This window comes from Mustela nigripes, chromosome 12 (assembly GCF_022355385.1).
Source record: "Mustela nigripes isolate SB6536 chromosome 12, MUSNIG.SB6536, whole genome shotgun sequence".
NCBI classification, from domain to species: Eukaryota; Metazoa; Chordata; class Mammalia; order Carnivora; family Mustelidae; genus Mustela; species Mustela nigripes.
Genome location: NC_081568.1, coordinates 91,236,455 through 91,247,056, shown reverse-complemented (window position 1 = coordinate 91,247,056; position 10,602 = coordinate 91,236,455). Strand labels below are relative to the sequence as shown.

At 38.6% G+C, this 10,602-nt stretch overlaps 1 pseudogene; it reads left to right on the top strand.

Moving 5' to 3' along the window:
* Positions 1–4,778: 4,778 nt before the first annotated feature.
* Positions 4,779–5,924, top strand: LOC132027926 (dnaJ homolog subfamily A member 1-like; annotated as a pseudogene).
* The last annotated feature ends 4,678 nt before the right edge of the window (positions 5,925–10,602 follow it).

The window sequence follows — 10,602 nt, the reverse complement described above, 5'->3', positions numbered from 1 at the left end:
CAGAATACATGGGTCACCGTGAGGAGTTAGATATCAAATCAATAAGTGGAAATGAAGGGAATGGAGTCCGGTCATCTCTTTCATTGTCCTTTGCTCTTCCTATGCAAGCTGTATAGTCCTACACAGATTAGAACTAGTTCATTTGTAAATAAAAATTGTCAGAAATATCTTAGGCTTATCATATGAGTTTCTGGCAAAAATGTAATTGGAGTCCTAGAAAAACACTTTGTACATAAATGTGGAGATGAATGCCCCATCTTAAAAAGAAAAAGGGGGGCTTATAAATGCTGATGCAAGTAATAAGGTTAAGAAAAATCTGTTCATTTTTCCAGACTTGCACCACTGCTCTTGAATGATGAGCAACAACGCATCAGCTGCGTCATACGTCTGTGTCTTGAAACTGTCACACATCCATAATAGTTCTTACTGCACCAGCCTGATAACATCTTCTAAGGGATTTGTCTGTCTTGACTAAAGCACAAATAAAGTGATGGTTGGAAAGGGCACATTTTAATCAAAGTTGGATGCTTACACTCTGAGACAAGGGCAGCAATAAGAAAAAGAAAAATTAGTGTCAGTTTCTCCTTGATGTCTCATGAATTTTGTAAACATCCACTGCCATTCTCATATATTTGGTTCCCAGAATATGATCAGTCCGGTTCCCTACGACTCTGAGGGTTGCCCTGGGAAAGATAACAGAACTTGGCAAGGGCGGACAGGCAGACTCCATGGGTCCTAACAGAGCAGTGGGAAGTGTCTCACAGCACCCCCCTTGACCTCTGTCCTTGGGGTCATGAGTGGAGCTCAGCTCTTTCTCAGTGTTGCAGCATTTACCCAGAGCACCACACATGCATAAGAGGGTCTAGGTTCAACCCCACACCAAAAAGGTCGGAAATTTGCTAGGAGCCAAGCAGACACAAGGTGCAAGTAATAAGATAAAGATTAAGAACCTACCTCTACTTTTCCCATCAAGTTGCCTCTCAGTTCCCAGAAAATCAACTCCAAGCAGTCTCAAATCCATCCATCTCATCAAGTGATTGGCTCCAGGGCCTTTGTCCTGATACTACCTCTGTAATAAGGTCAAGATCACCATTCCAAGTTCTATTACTCTATACTTGGATATTTCAAAGTGGCACTTACAGAAAATATGAACCTCTCTCTCTTGCTTAAAATAAATGACCTCACCTAGCACAATTTTGATGTGTTTTTATGCCGAAGGACCCCCTCCCCGTCATGAGTAAGGATGTGAAGGCTCACCTTATTCTCCTACAGCATAATAACTACCCTTGAACAGGATGCCAAATAAAACAAAACAAAACAAAAGTCTCAGACCAATCATCATACCATATCCATAGGGACAAAATCCTAAATGACATTTTATATAGACATTGAATCCAAATAAAAGAACATGGATGAAAAGATGTCGCCAAGCCAAATCTTCATCTTTACTTCTTTGGACGGTCTAGAATTCTGGAAACAAAAAGCCTAAGAGTATTATTTGAATTCCTGTCTGGCACTGGATTCCTCCACTCCTGAAGTTACAGAAAATGAGGACGTAGGCTGGGGTTCACTAAGGGAAGGAACATAAAGGCAGCAGGAGCCCCCTCAGTTAATAATCTGTCCATTTACCTTATCTGTTGCACCATTTCCTCTAAAAATCAGCTGTAAGCTCCAAGTCATCTGATTGGGAAGGACTCCAACTGCTGTTGCTCTGCATGGAAGGCAACAACCATACAGAGGGGCCCTCGCTGCTGTTCAACTTCTGCATCCTTCCTAACACTCCACCATTTCACCAGAGATCTGCAAGCAGGAAGACCAGCATGAATATCTACAAATGCCTAGGCAGATTCAGCAACTCACTCCCATAAGCACCTGATGTCTACAGAGAGGTTTCTGTAACTCTCACATTGTGCACTGAGTCTGCCACAATGAGCATCTCTAAAGAAGATTCAATATGACAATGAGGAAAAGGGAGATTCAGGCAAGGAGACAGAAGACTGGCTCCAAAGACACCACTGGCAGATGGGGAAGAAAGAAGCAGAGGACTAGAGGTCACTGTATTCTGAAAGATGGTTTTCCTAATCAACTTTTTAATTTTAAAAAAAGTTTATGACCACTTTCGGAACATTTGAAAATAGGAAAAAGCAGTCACCCATAATTACATAATGATATTTTCCTGCTGAATTAAATTCCTAGGATTTGTCCTTATGGATCTGGTTTTCTGTCCAAGTCTTACTGTCATTTTTTCACATCCCCATGTAGTCTTCATTTTTCCTGACTCAGTGTCTTCTAAAACTTTCTCTCTGGGCCATTTTCTCCAGACACAATATGCCCCTTGGCTACACACTTGTTTCATGGCCTAGGCTTCCTCTGAAATGAGTCAATTCAAAGGGCTGTCAACAAACTGCAGAATATGTGTTCTTGTCACTCTTGTTATTGGTGCCTCCTGTCCTTTTTCTCTGCCTCTTCCTGCTTCTGTACCTTCCCATTCTGCACTAGGCCAGGACTGCTTACTCCTAGAAGAGGAAAATAATGATCCTTTCTTCCTGGTAGGAAGAAGAACAATTTTTGTTCTGCTATGGTGAAAACTATGCGTTATCTCCTTAGCTTCCAGAAGTTTCTTTGAAAGGACTTCCCCCTTCTTCTCCCTGAAATCCAAGTAAGTGCTGCAAACTACACTTCCTGTTTCCCACTGCAAATACTTTGCAGCAATTATACGGCAGGGCAAGAGAACTTTTTGCCCCTAAGATTACAGCTACACCTGTTAGAGATCTCATTATTATAAATTAGTCAAATACTTCCTACCAGTACATACCAGTTAAACTTAATAATAAGTAGAGTAAGTAATAAGTAATAAGTTACTTATTACTTACTCTATAAGTAATATAGAGAAATTTTAAGGAAACAAGGATTAACCCTTTGAGACTCATATGATGCTTGTTTTGAGTCATAATTAAAGGAATCATGCACACTGAGAGGCATATATGAGCCACAATACCATTGCACAAAATATCGATTTATTTTCTTAAATAAAATTATATCTGACTCTATGCTCCAGTCATTAAAATGATAAGATCTTTGATCTCTCCTGTTATTGTTGTGTGTGTGGTTTTTTGTTGTTTTGTTTTTTGCTTTTGTTTTGTTTTGGTTTTTGTTATTTTGTTTTGTTTTGGTTTTGTTTTGTTTTGTTTTTGGAGGTTGGGGAAAGGTCTATTTCCTTAGGACAAACTCAAACTCGGAAGAACCTCTGCGAAACCCAAAAAATGAGGCAGAAGTCTGACCCTTAGGCCAGTGTGACCAGTGTATTAATTTCCTACTACCTTTATAATAAAGGACCACAAACTTAGTGGATTAAAATAATACAATAATACAAATTTATTATCTTACAGGTTTGGAGGTCAGAAGGCCAGAATGGGTCCCAGGGCCAAAATCAAATGCTGATGGGGCTGCATTACATTAGGATGCCTTTCCTTGACTTTTGCAGCTGCTAGAGTATGCCCATACTCTCTGACTCATGGCATTCTTCTGCCCTCAAAGCTAGCAATCTCATCACTCCTACCTTTGCTTCTATACTTACATCTCTGCCATTGCCTCTCCTGCTTCATTCTTTCCCTCATTAGGATCCTTGTGATGACACCATACCCATCCAGATAAATCCAACATCAACTCCACATCTTGAGATCTTTTACCAATCACATCCATACAATCCCTTTTGCCATGTACCTGGGACTGGGGCATGGATGTCTTTGTCACCTTCCACTATGATATCACTGCTAGCATTCATTCCCCTCTGTCCGTCAGACACTACTGTCCTAGCTGTCCACAGAAGCCCTTCATCATGACTCCCTCTATTCAAACAGGCTCAGCCTCAGATCTTGTCTTCAGTAGCCCAGTCACTGGGTCTGGAACCATCCTTAAGCCACTGGCCTAGTGTCCTTGCAGCACACAGGGCTTATATCTCTGTCACTGGTAGATCCTCCAAACCCATCTCCTTCCCAGTCTCAAAAAAGCTGTCTCTCTGTTATGCTGAGCTTTCTTACTCCTCCACAACCCCCAACATGAGCCCCACTGACCCTCTTCAAAGACCTTCAGATCGCCCAAAAGCCTGTGTAAGGGATTGTCCTCAGATGCTTGGTAACTTCTAATGTTATAGTAAAACAGAAAAGTTTTTTAAGAGTCTCTTAAAAGTTTTAAGAGTCTCTAAGACAAGAGCTTAGACTCAGACCCTCTGAGGGTTGTATTCCCTCTTGAGAGTTATAAAAGTAAAAATAATTCCTTTTGCTTTTTATCTTCTACAGAACATATGAAAATTTTGATAAAATTTTATGTCTCATCTATAGGAAAAAAATTCCTGGGCACCTGGGTGGGTGGCTTAGTCATTAAGCATCTGCCTTCTGCTCAGGTCATGATCCCAGGGTCCTAGAATCGAGCCCCGCATCAGGCTCCCTGCTCAGCAGGAAGCCTGCTACTCCCAATCCCAATCCCTCTGCTTGTGTTCCCTCTCTCTTTCTGTCTCTCTGTCAAATAAATAAAATCCTTAAAAAAAATTTCTAAGGCAAAAGTGAACAAGGGCAAAGTATTAGAAACCAGTATGACTAAGCAAGAAGAGCATATACAACAGAATTAGCAGAATTTCATTCAGTCCATTTTCAATTAAATACAAAAAAAAAAACATTATAGGGAACTTTCCAGAACGCTCGGTGAGATGCGGAGGAGCGGCGGCTACACGAGCTGCGCCCAGCAACACGCTCCTTCCCGCTCCCCCACATCGGCCTCGGTCCTCTCACCGGCTGTAGAAAATGGTGAAAGAAACCACTTATTATGATGTTTTGGGGGTCAAACCCAATGCCACTCAAGAAGAACTGAAAAAGGCCTACAGGAAACTGGCTTTGAAGTACCACCCTGATAAGAATCCAAATGAAGAAGAGAAGTTTAAACAGATTTCTCAAGCTTATGAAGTACTCTCTGATGCAAAGAAAAGGGAATTATATGACAAAGGAGGTGAACAGGCAATTAAAGAAGGTGGAGCTGGTGGTGGTTTTGGCTCCCCCATGGACATCTTTGATATGTTTTTTGGAGGAAGAGGAAGAATGCAGAGAGAAAGGAGTGGTAAAAATGTTGTGCATCAGTTCTCAGTAACCTTAGAAGATTTATATAATGGTGCAACAAGAAAACTAGCTCTGCAAAAGAATGTGATTTGCGATAAATGTGAAGGCTGAGGTGGTAAGAAAGGAGCAGTTGAGTGTTGTCCCAATTGCCAAGGTACTGGAATGCAAATAAGAATTCATCAGATAGGACCTGGAATGGTTCAGCAAATTCAGTCTGTGTGCATGGAGTGCCAGGGCCATGGGGAATGGATCATTCCTAAAGATAGATGTAAAAGCTGCAATGGAAGGAAGATAGTTCGAGAGAAGAAGATTCTAGAAGTTCATATTGACATAGGCATGAAAGATGGCCAGAAGATAACATTCCATGGTGAGGGAGACCAAGAACCAGGACTGGAACCAGGAGATATTATCATTGTTTTAGATCAGAAGGACCATGCTGTTTTTACTCGGCGAGAAGACCTTTCCATGTGTATGGACATACAGCTGGTTGAAGCACTGTGCGGTTTTCAAAAGCCAATATCTACTCTTGACAACCAAACCATTGTCATCACCTCTCATCCAGGTCAAATTGTCAAGCATGGAGATATCAAGTGTGTGCTAAATGAAGGCATGCCAATTTATCGTAGGCCATATGAGAAGGGTCGCCTCATCATCGAATTTAAGGTAAATTTTCCAGAGAATAGCTTTCTGTCTCCTGATAAACTCTCTTTGCTGGAAAAACTCCTACCTGAGAGGAAGGAAGTAGAAGAGACTGATGAAATGGACCAGGTAGAATTGGTGGACTTTGATCCAAATCAGGAAAGATGGTGCCATTAAAATGAGGAAGCATATGAGGATGATGAACATCATCCCAGGGGTGGTGTTCAGTGTCAGATCTCTTAATGGGGCCAGTGAATAACACTGCTGGCATTTTATGTGCAGTAGTGAATGAGTGAAGGACTATAATCATAGCTCACTACTTGCTATTGTTTTTGTTTTAATATTCAACTATAGTAGTGTTTTAAAAGTTAAATGAAGAATAAACTCAAATATAAAAGCTCTGACTTTGCCCCGTATGTATGATGACTTCAGTCATCATAGATAAGTTTAATATTTGTAAAAACTGCTTTCAAAAAAATTATCCCCTAGCATTTGTTAGGCCATACCTTGTAATTAATTTCAGTTCTATGTATATGAAACAGCTCAGACTGAAATGCTGGGTGTATGTATTCACTTCAATGTATGACCCTTAACTGTTAAGCTATGAAATTAAAACTTGTATTTAATTGGCAATCAGACAAAGAATTTGTAGAGAAATTGGTCTATAGTTGGTCTATAGTTATGTTAAGTGGTCTATAGTGGTCTATAGTTGGTCTATAGTTGGTCTATAGTTATGTTAAGTGGGATTCATTGTGATGCCTCTGCATTTATTGCCTCAACTGTTACTTGAAGATGGCATGCTATGTAATTTGGCCTGTGGTATCAGTGATAGAAAAGATACCTCTTTAAAGAAGGGGTTTGTCATATGCTGCTGCTTGAGGGCTTGCACTTGTAGAATTGCATTCCCTTCTGTGCCATCTTTTCCTTCCCCTTTTTTTAATATATATATATATCAGTCCTGGTTATACTTTTTTGCCTTCTCTTTGGACCATGATAAGCTTCAGAGTAGTGGCTTCGGGAGCAGGGTAACTTACAATGAAGAGACATTTACGTGGAGAAGTTTGCATGTATGAGATAGGAAGGTTTTTTTTTTTAATTTAAGGTATGTTTCAGGCTTACTTTAAATAACGCTTTGAAGTAACTGTAATTTAATGTTGGTAGTATAGCAAATTATGATGAATAGCTTTAATTGTATGTTTAAAAAGTCATGTTCACAAGCTTAAATCTGGTTATCAGAATTAAGCAATTGGAATGTATGAATGTCTCCTTAATATACTGATTACAAAGCAAAAAAAAAAAATTATAACACTGACATTAGAGACAATCAGAGGCAATCCACAGTAGAAGAGAATTTTTACTTAATATTTAATAATTCCAGTCTTACCCAACAGCCCTTTTTTTAATCTATAAAGTTTCTTTCTTTCTTTCTTTCTTTCTTCCTTCCTTTCTTCCTTCCTTCCTTCCTTCCTTCCTTCCTTCCTTCCTTTTTCCTTTCCTTTCTTTCTTTCTTTTTCTTTCTTTCTTTTACAATGGGGTTCTACTCCTGTTGGAAATGCTTTGAAAAACAGAAGGAAACAAAGAAGTTGGAAAAGGAAAGGAAGTGAACAATTAAACAGAAAAGAAATTCTTTTGTAAACCAGTCTTACAAAACACAGAAGTAAACCTATCACATCTTTGAAATCGTACCGTTTCTTCTAGGAATGCAGAAACTGAAACACAAATCCAAGAGTTACTGGAGCCTGGGGAGAAAAGCACAAAAGCTTAATCTTGGATTCTCAAAGGTTCAGTTCCATTACAGAAGCTTCATTTATAATAGCTAAGAACTGGAAATAACCCACAGATGTGACAACAGATAAACAAATTGTGAGATTTTCATGCAATCATTTTTATTCAGCAATAAAAATGAAACCTATAATACAGATGACTCTCTAATACACATTGAATGAAAGAAGCCAGATTCTGGGGAGTGCATATTGTTAAGTTTCATATTTTATAGATAGGCAAAAGTAGTATGTGGTGAGACAAGATATAACAGTGGTTACCACTAGGAAATGGGAATGGACAACAGGATTCCAGACAACAAGTAGTGTTCTATAAATTTTTCTGAATGGTGGTCACTCTGGTATATTCACTTTCTGAAACTTTTTTGAGCAGTAGACTCAAAAATGGGTGCTCTTAACAATGTCCACAATAGCCAAATTATGGAAAGAACCTAGATGTCCATCAACAGATGAATGCATAAAGAAGATGTGGTATATATACACAATGGAATACTATGCAGCCATCAAAAGAAATGAAATCTTGCCATTTGTGACAATGTGGATGGAACTAGAGGGTATTATGCTTAGCGAAATAAGTCAATCGGAGAAAGACAACTATCATATGATCTCTCTGATATGAAGAAATGGAGATGCAATGTGAGGGGGTTGGAGGGTATAAAAGAAAAAATGAAAGAAGGTGGGATTGGGAGGGAGACAAACCATAAAAGACAATCTCAAAAAATAGACTGAGGGTTGCTGGGGAGAGGGGGGAGACAGGAGAGGGTGGTGGGGATATGGACATTGGGGAGGGTATGTGCTATGGTGAGTGCTGTGAAATGTGTAAACCTGGCAATTCACAGACCTGTACCCCTGGGGATAAAAATACACTATAGGTTAATTTAAAAAATAAATAAATCTAATCTAAAAATAAATAAATAAATAAATAATAAAAATTAGATTTAAAAAATAAAAAATGGGTGCTCTTTATACCACATATGTTAAATTTTTAAACTTAAAACAAGTCTACCATAAAAGAAAACAAAAAGATAATTTGTAAGAACAAAGTGTTCATTAGATTTAGGAAAAGAGAAGTTACCTTTAGGTGAGAGCAGTTTTGTGGTGAAGTACAGGGTGGGGAGATTCAAATGGGCACAGGCATGAAAGAGACATGAGAACATTGAGAAAATACTTTCCCTGAAGTGTGTAAATGGGAAGAGAAACAGGAGACACATACACATACAATTTGCTTAGGAGGGAAGTGACTAAAGTATCTTATGCTGATGGGAAAAAGTTAACAGAGAAAAAGATATTGAAGATAGAGTAGAGAGGGAAGGGTTAAACACAATTTAATACCTCAGACTATAGAAAAGATGAGACTCAAAGGATAGAAAAAACCTTGGTCTGTGAAGAGAGATAACAGTTCCATGGAAGCAAAAGAAGAGTAAAACAACATGGGAGTGGGGGCGCCTGGGTGGCTCAGTGTGTTGAGCCTCTGCCTTCAGCTCCGGTCATGATCTCAAGGTACTGGGATCAAGCCCTGCATCTCTGCTCTCTGCTCAGTGGGGAGCCTACATCCCCCTCCTCCTCTGCCTGCCTCTCTGCCTATTTGTGATGTCTCTCTCTGTCAAATTTTTTTTAAAAATCTTAAAAACAAAAACAAAAACAAAAACAACAAGGGAGTATATATATGTAAACTGATAATTTGTCCTCTGTGTTTTTGGTTTTATTGCTTTGGGTTTTTTTGTTTTTGCTATTTCCAACAGTTTAAATAGTCCAACTGGGGGTGCCAGGGTGTCTCAGTCAGTTAAAGGTCTGACTCTTGGTTTCAGCTCAGGTCATGATCTCACAGTACTGAGACTGAGCCCCAAGTCGGGCTCCCTGCCCAGCACATAGTCTGCTTGAGATTCTCTCCCTCTCCATCTGTCCCTCCCCACTCCAGCTCTCTCTTTCTCCCTATAATAAATAAATAAATATTTTTTTAAAATAACAAATAAATAAGTAAATTGCACCCAACTGGTGACTTCTCTTTTTCTGTGAGAGACAGACCATCATTTGAGTAATGGACACAGACATTAGACCCTGTAAGGGTTAAGAAAGGTTTGAGAGAGGGGGAAAGAAGCTGGTTAGATAAATATAGGAAAATCACTAGGCTGTTTTGTGGGGCCCAATTCAATGTCATAAAGGCATCAAATCTCCTCCTGAATTTTCTGTCTTGATACCCCTAGGATATATTTTGTTCAATGAAGTAGGTTGGTTAGCAGGGGGGTTTTCTCTTTTAAACATGTTTTTGTCATGGTTCTCAACACATGTATTGAATAATTCATCCTTTGCCCACTGCTTAGAACTGTCTTTGGATTTTCTATTCTAATCCTCTGATCTGACTTTCTCTTCAAGCTCTAGTAAATTATTTAGAGATACTGCTTTATAATATATTAATATGTGATAAGACATGTATCTCTTAAACATTTTTTGTACAGTTCTTTCAGTTTATGGTATGAAATAAGAATCCATACATCTAATTTTCAATTTTGACAAAAAGTTTTACCCTGTTTATTTTTGATCATTTCTATACAAATTTGACAGTAGTAGTATTACACATATGAGCTCTTGATCTCAATTGGTTTTTTTTTAATCTGAACTCATTTTTTAACACAATTTTGTGTTTCTAATTTACTTCAGTATTTTTAACTTCCAAAAGATCATTCTGACTGGTCATCCCTTGCCTTCCAATTTACAGATGAGCTTAGTCACTTCAAAATGTGTTATTTCTGCTTGAGCAACATAAAACACTGAAGTTTATGAAATAACAGTAATTTGGGTTTTTTCTCTTTGCTACTTTGCCTGACTTGATGATTCTTCCATATAAACTTCCATATTTTTCCAGAATAACTCTGCCAAGTTCCAATAAATGTAGCTGGTATTTTACTGAATTTATTATGTACATTAATTTGGGAAGGATGAACATCTTTCCCAAATTGACTTCCCTCATCTTGAATATGGTACATCTTACATTTTCCCCCAAAAGGGATCCTGCCTAGTTTTTATTTAGATTAATCTTATTTCATATTTTCCATTCATGCTGTGAATGTATACTT